Here is a 7,974-nt window from a genome sequence, read left to right on the forward strand (position 1 = left end):
AGGCCCGTGCGGCGAGAATGAACGGCGTGGGCGGGCGAAGGGCGGGCGGCAGCGAGGAGTTTGCGTGGGCGGTGGGGAAACTCCTCGCTGACGCCAGCAAGAGGGGGAAGACCCAGGGAAGCCGCTGCCATCTACGCATGCGTGCCCGGCACGCATGCGTAGATGGTATTTTTGACTTCCGGGTTGAAAAATAGCGAAGTACCCTATTCGCAATGGTTGGGGACGCAATAAACGGGGGATCACTGTATACCATGAAAAGAATGGATGCAATGGACAATCTAATCCTTTGTAAATTTATCTAAGCAAAGTCACCCCAGCTCTGAGCTACTATCCCCTCCCATCATAGTTCCCTCTAAGCTGAGCAGTGAGCAATCACTCACTTAAAAATCATCATCAACTCAGAGTTTTCCAAACCTGCCCAGAAGCCGAGAGGGAAAGAGTGAGAGGGAAGGAGAGAGAGAGGAAGAGAGAGAAACAGAGAGAAAAAAGAGAGGAAGGAAAAGAGAAAGAAAAAGAATGGGAGTAAGGAAGAGAGAAAGAAAATCAAAATCTAGTTTGAAACTAGCTCAACTATTTAAGTGGCATTTTGATATTGATAGAGTTGCCCTATTATGAGCTCACTGTTATAGACACACAGTACAGTATTTTATTTTGAAATTCTCTGAGGCAAAACAGGGTGGGTTTTTTATTTGTTTTTTGTTTGTTTGTTTGTTTATTTATTTATTTATCATTTCTGTGCCGCCCAGTCCCGAAGGGACTGCCGCTCAGACACTATACTTTTCCGCCCACCCCAAAAAAAAATTAGAGGGAACACTGCCTCCCATATAATCAGATTCCCAAACGTAGACTGTTGCGAATTGTTATATAAATATACTCCTCATTATGAATGGGACTGTGCCAGTCCTATGCTGTGTCAGGGTCCAAGTAACCGATGAGTGGACCCCTGGCCCAGGAGGATGAACATGGGCTGAGGCAAAATCCAACCGAGTGGGCAGGTTATTGGAGGTTGTGAACTTGTGGGAGGCTGCCCATGCTGAGTTGGCCAAAGTGCTCTAGTAGACCCACCAACGACTGGCTTTGCATTGGTGGTGGAAAGCCCCATTCTCCAGAATCACTGAGATCAGCCGGTCCCGGTGCTCTCCATTTGAGGGCTTGGGTCTGCTCCGCTCTGCTCACCTGCATCTGCTGGTCCTGCAGTGTCGCCCCGGTCAGCAACTCCTGGGATGGCGTGATTCCTGCAGCCTCACCCCACAGACAGGGATCCGGTTGAGTGGTCTGCCAGGGTGCTGGCTCTTTGGACCAGGCAACCTATTGGCATTCCACTTCAGCGGCCTCCACTGCCTTCCACTCAGATTCGGAGGGGGAGTAGAGGGTCTCGATGTGGCTCCTTCTCTCCTCTATCTTCCTGGCATCTTTTTTTGTTTGTTTTTATTACATATAGAAATACAGTGATACCTCGTCTTAGAAACGCCTCATCATACAAACTTTTCAAGATACAAACCCGGGGTTTAAGATTTTTTTGCCTCTTCTTACAAACTATTTTCACCTTACAAACCCACCGCCGCTGCTGGGATGCCCCGCCTCCGGACTTCCGTTGCCAGCAAAGCGCCCGTTTCTGCACTGCTGGGATTCCCCTGAGACTCCCCTCCATGAGAAACCCCACCTCCGGACTTCCGTGTTTTTGTGATGCTGCAGAGGAATCTCAGCAGCGCAAAAACAGGTGCTTCGCTGGCAACGGAAGTCCGGAGGTGGGGTTTCCCATGGAAGGGAGCCTCAGGGGAATCTCAGCAGCGCAAAAACAGGCGCTTCTGCTGGCAAAAGGGGTGAATTTTGGGCTTGCACGCATTAATCGCTTTTCCATTGATTCCTATGGAAAACATTGTTTCATCTTACAAACTTTTCACCTTAAGAACCTCGTTCCGGAACCAATTAAGTTTGTAAGACAAGGTATCACTGTACATCTATTTACAGATCATTGCCAATTTTTTATATACATTCATAATAGTTTTTAGTTTTATAGCACATAAGTAGAAAAAATAATGGGAAAACAGGGAGCTTACATCAATCTCAGTTAATATGTGTTAGTGATAAAATCTTCCTAGAGTCTTTGTGCCATCTGCTAACGGGTCAACCTTGGGGCTCAGTACCCCGAACAGCACCCCAGAGGTTGGGGAACTGGTTAAAATTTTAGAGCAGATTCAGGTTAATGCCAGGGTTCCAAGTACTCCCCTCCACCCCAATGTAAGAAGACTCCAAGACTAGAATGTCCTCAAGGGTTCCATTTTATTAGAGATGCCATACTGGCACACCTGGGGAAAAACCCGAATCTGAAAGCTTCCAGGTTTTCCCCACCCAAAAGAAAGTCCGGGTTCCTTCCCCTGCACCCCCAGATGACCGACCCATCACATGGTCCAATCAATGCACCGTCCCAACTGGAGGAGCCTCTCAGCCATGCCCCTCCAGATGCAGACCGAATGACCTTGGCACTCAGAGGATGGAATGCGATTATGGCTAGATCTTATCCTTGCAACTCCCTGCAACCCTTGCTCCCCGTTTCCCACAGCCACTAAGTGTGGCAGCCCCGAACAGCCAAGGGAAAAGATGGCCTCCAGGGTTGGCAGGCTGAATGCAAGAGGCAGGAGAAGCCTCAATGATACGGGGCTGAGAAAAAGTGCATCAGAACACCCACTTCCATGCTGTCAAGCATCCCTGGCTCTGTCTTGTCTAGCAGGGAGGCTATTTGAAGCCCTTTACGGTCAGCAAAGTATTTTTAGCATATGGAATGTCTCCATCCAGTCAAGATGACTCTTGGGTCTTCCTAGACAGGAACTCCCTGTTTATTTGGTTTCATTCACAATAGTTTTCCTGTTGCTCTCCAGTTTTATTTCATGCTTCCTGGCTTTGCTCCAGCAGCCACCCGGCAAGCCAAGACAAATTTTGTCGAATTAGGTTAAAGGGAGTCCCATGTGGCTCAAGTGGGAGGGGTCAAGAAAGTGGGCAGCTTTAACCATGTAAAGACCCACCCTTTTGTTTCCTTTGTTAAAAGGGAGGGGCAGGTAGGGTTTTATTTGCATGCTGATGGATATTTTATTTATTTTATTTATTTGTTTATTTATTTATTTGTATTGTAGTATGTTTAACATAATATAAGTATAAAGTAGAGATAGAAAAGATAAAAAAGACATTAGGACAGGAAGGGTAGGCACAAAGGTGCACTTATGCACGCCCCTTACAGACCTCTTAGAAAAGGGGAGAGGTCTATTATAGATAATGTAAGGTTGAAGGTTTTGGGATTGGAGGAAGAAACAACAGAGTCCAGTACTGAATTCCAGGCATTGACCGCTCTATTGCTGAAATCGTATTTTCTGCAGTCTAGTTTGAAGCGATTTACATTTAGTTTGTATCTATTGCATCCTCTTGTATTGTTGTTGTTAAAGGTGAAGTAGTTGCTAACAGGGAGTACATTGTGATGTATGATTTTATGAACAACAATGAAATCAGTTCGGAAGCGGCGTAGCTGTGCATTTTCTAAACATAGTAATTGAAGTCTGGAGGAGTAAGGTAATTTGTTGTGTCATATCATCTCGACTTTTTGACCTCATCCCCAGACATATCCTGAGGGAGCCAAGCACCAGACTGGTTGGGTGGAATCAGACCTAGAACTTCAGAAGATATAGAATCCTTGAATTGTGAACCTGGAAAGGAATCCAAAAATCATCTTAGCAAAAGTAACACACCATCCAGTATTTATTTATTTATTCCTATTTATTAATAACAGCAATATGAAATGAATAATTTTGCAACTGTAAAATGAAAAGTGGAAATATGATAGAATAAGAGTAGACAAACATTAGCAATTTGTGTTTACTGGAATGGAATAACTCGTGTAATATGGACTTTTTTTAGCCTCTTCGAGGAGAAATAGAATTGATTGTGACAATTTTTTATTTATATCCACATAATGTACAGATGTTAACTCATAGTCACTGGGCTCAGGCTTCTCTTTATTTTGTACATTAATGATCACTGAGGAATCAAACTTTTATGAGTGGTTGTCAGTGATACATCTGCTGGGGGTGAAAACTCCTTTTCTGCACATTTTTCCAAAACACTTTTATTACAGACAATCATAATGCCACTCAACAGGAATGAAAAGGCAGCACTGTAGCCAACATAAATAGCAGCACCAACCTCCTGGTGCTTTGCAACTGTAGGTATTTGCAAGGACTCAGGAAACATAATGGCTGAATAAAGGACACGCATAAATGCACCAGGGTGCCTTCCGTCCCCTGTCCTAATGTTTCTCTTTTACGAGTATCATATAAATAAATATTATATCTTGGTATACCACCAATACGTATGTGACAAAGCAAACAAATAAAATAAAATAAATGAATTAACCAAGATGGAATACACGTTCCAGGAAACTGGAATTAAGACCATGATCCCTGATTAAAAAAAGTTAGGTAGCCTCCAACGATATATGAGGTGAGGACAAATGTTTTTTTTTTACTGATAGTTTTGACAACAATCCCTAAGGCAAAGCTCATGAAATCTATGGCCACAGCTCCTACAAAGCAACTCAAGGTCATCAGATCTTGAGCCAAAAATATTTCTTCAGGGAGCATCCTCATGTCTTCAGTGAATTCCTCACAGTAAGGAAAACCCACAGTGTTTTCTGGGTGGGTGCTGTGCAAATAACAGGGTCTGCAGATTCCAATCTACACCACTGCAGGATACATGCCATCCTGACTTTCCTTGGGCCACATTCTCCAGGGTTCAGTGGTTGATGCAATAATACACAAAAACCATCCAAAGAACCACCTAACTAACCTATCCAGGCCGATTATTTTGCAATCACCGATTCTTTTTCATTTAGTAGTTACTAATTAAGTGATTTATTGCTTCTATAGATAAATGTATGATTCCTGAAATCAAATCCAAACAAAATAGTGCATCATATATTTATACGGTTATACAGACCTTCATATCAAAATGAGCAAATTAGAAGTGTATTCATTCCATTGGGAATAAATTTCCCTCCCATTTTGTTTCTTAGCAATATACATTTAATGATGTATATTGTGATACTGAACAGTTAGCAATATACATTTAATGATATATATAGTGATTCTGAACAGTTTACAACTGTTAAAAAAAGCTTATTTTTCTTTATTCAAGTCTGAAAAATAACATTTTAAAACTATTTTAAGTTGCTTATCAAAAGATATATATTATAAAAGGCTTCAGTCAAATATACAGTTATTAATATACCAATCAAGTAACCAATGGTCAAGAAAAAAGCAAGGTGTTATTTTAGTGGTTACAGAACTTCATAAAATGTGAACAAAATCAGACATGTTACGATGATCAAAAGTTAAGAAATCCTATCCCACACTTTAACATATTTTAACAATTCTTTCTATCCACTACAAACTGAACAGTATATATTATTTAAATATTAAACATAAATACATGCCAATGAAAGTTCACATTACTGGAAGCCAGAAATCTGAGCCACTTACCTTGCAATGAAAAGATCTTCGTTACGTCTGATTGGTAAAAGAGTTAGATTATCAACCATGTTGGTGACTCTACTTTCGCTGAAACAAAAACAAGATGAAATAGCTTAACAATCATTTATACCATGCATGGGTGGTTAATCCCTAATGACACACAAACAAGGGTACAACACAGTAGGCAGAATTTCTTCATGGATAAATAGAATATTGTATTTATATTATGAAAGTGCAATAAATAAATAAATAATTTGTGACCCCCCCTCCCCCAAATGATTCTTCTATGGTGTACCAGTGTTTTTGATCCTCATTCACTTTAAGTGTAGTGTGGCTTGAATGAACTGGTATCAGAGTACCAGGCAGTTTACGCAGAAGCAGTGGAGTTGCATTTGAAGGTAAAACCCAAAGTGTCCTCAGTGGGTGGCCACAGATAGATAGATTGCTGCTGCCTCTCACCCTCTCCAATGCTGAATGATTCCTTCCTCCTCCAAAACATCCATTTTCAACTGTCACTGGACATTCCAACTCCCATCCTCAACTGCCAAATGACAGAATTCCAAAGGACAAATCTCAGTCAATAGTCCCCACTTTTTCTTTTAACTTATCACACACATTTCTATTCAAACAAAATAGGCCAATGGATGTAGTGTAGTCTTAATGCAAGATAATGTGCTAAATATCTTGTCTCTCAATCTGCCATTTTAAGTTATTATCAACTATTTATTTCCACCAAATTCCCTCCTAAAGCAATTTAGAAATACAAAGTGTTCACAGAAGATGCTTTACAACAAAGGGATCAAAATGTATATGAAAGAGGTAAAAACAAAGAACCAGAAGTGGAGAAGAAGGGAAGAAGGGCTGGAAGTGAACACTTTGTCTTCTAAGTTATTCTTCCACTCCAAACAGGATTCAAATAGTTTAAAAAACTAAGCCCTGATTCCGGAATGGGGTAAGTCCTGTACTTCTGTAAAGTAAGGTTTATCGGGCATGTCAGAAAGTATCAATACAGCTCATCAAATAAAGTATCAAACATTCTCCACTGCACTGGGAAGGAGAGTCCAACATGGGTAATTACCAATCCTATTGGTAGAGACTGAGTTAATTTAAATATTTAAATGCGAGGTAGTCACCGCCCCTTAGCAGCCCCCAATACCTCAGTTTTAAAAACTCAGTCTAAGAGTAGAGACTTGAGTTTTCTTCCTCTACATAAGTAGTAGTGATATGTTAAATAAGTGAATATGTATAAATAAATAAATAACCTTTTTAATGTTGTTTTTTCTTCTCTTCCTTTCTACAGGCACAGATTGAAGAGGAGTTTTTTCTTCAAGGGGTCTCTGTCCTCCGTGGACACCACCCCCACCGTTTTTCTCCCCGAGTTTCCCTTCCCTCCGTGGGTACAATTCTGAGCGGGGAGCGACCCAGCCTGGGGTCACTGGCCTCAGTGGCCAAACCTGGCTGGCGGCCGAAGGTGAGGGGGTCCGGCCCCCTCACTGGAAGGTCTGTGAAGCGGCTTCTGAGAGCGCGAAAAATCCTGGCGCGGCGCCAGCGCCTCTCAGCTGTTCGGCGGTGAGAGGAAAAGCCGCCGCCGCCGCTGTTATCGCCGTTCCTGGGAGCCTTGAAAGCCGCTCTGATCGGCGAAGAAGGCAATAGAACGAGGGACGGTGGCCTTGCTTCCTCTATTGGGGTCAGTGATAAGCCCCGAAGGAAGCTGGAGGTGAATTGGCGATCCGCCATTTTCGGCGTCTTTTCGCGCGCCCGCCATTGCTACGATGCTACTGGCCAATCAGCAAGCCAGATTTAGGCTGCAGGGCGCATGCGTGGATTGCTGAGGTGATTAGTCACCATTTTGCGAGAGTTATTGTGAAGACCGTTATTTCTCTGACTCTCCAGATCTTTGTTGATTATAACAACTGTTAATTGTAAGTAATGGAGGATAAAATTCCTGAAAAAATCTCCTCCCCCAGTGTGCCCAAGGATAAGGGCAAACCAAAGCCAAAGGAAAAATCTAAGCCTTCATCTACATCCCTCAAAGAGGCAGAGAGAAGGATTAAGGCTTTGGAGCAGAGGCTGGAGGCAGCCATTCTGACACCTAGAATTGCCTCGCCTCTCCCTGCGCAAGTGGTGTTCCAAACCAGGGATTTGCAAGCTCCCCAGTTGGGTACCGTGGAGGCCTTGTCAGAGAGGGATTGGTCACCAGAAAGGCAGGCCCCATTTCTGCCTCAACCCGTTTATGCTGCCTCAGGCCTTAGTCAACCTAGGCCTGCTTCTGCTTCTGCTGCACATTCATTTAAGAGTGGGCCTACAGCAACCTTTACTCCCACTGCAGCTGGACTCAGAGTAAACCCTGATACCTGGCAACAGATGTCTCCAGCCTTGCAGGAGCTTGTTACTGATGCTTATTCGCAGGGGATGGCAACAAGAGTGCAGGACACACGCCCTGGCCCAACCAGAAATC

At 43.1% G+C, this 7,974-nt stretch overlaps 1 pseudogene; it reads right to left on the minus strand.

The window, feature by feature from the left end:
• Positions 1-996: 996 nt before the first annotated feature.
• Positions 997-5,406, minus strand: LOC139171316 (claudin-3-like; annotated as a pseudogene).
• Positions 5,407-7,974: the final 2,568 nt, after the last annotated feature.

This window comes from Erythrolamprus reginae, chromosome 8 (genome assembly GCF_031021105.1).
Source record: "Erythrolamprus reginae isolate rEryReg1 chromosome 8, rEryReg1.hap1, whole genome shotgun sequence".
NCBI lineage: Eukaryota > Metazoa > Chordata > Lepidosauria > Squamata > Dipsadidae > Erythrolamprus > Erythrolamprus reginae.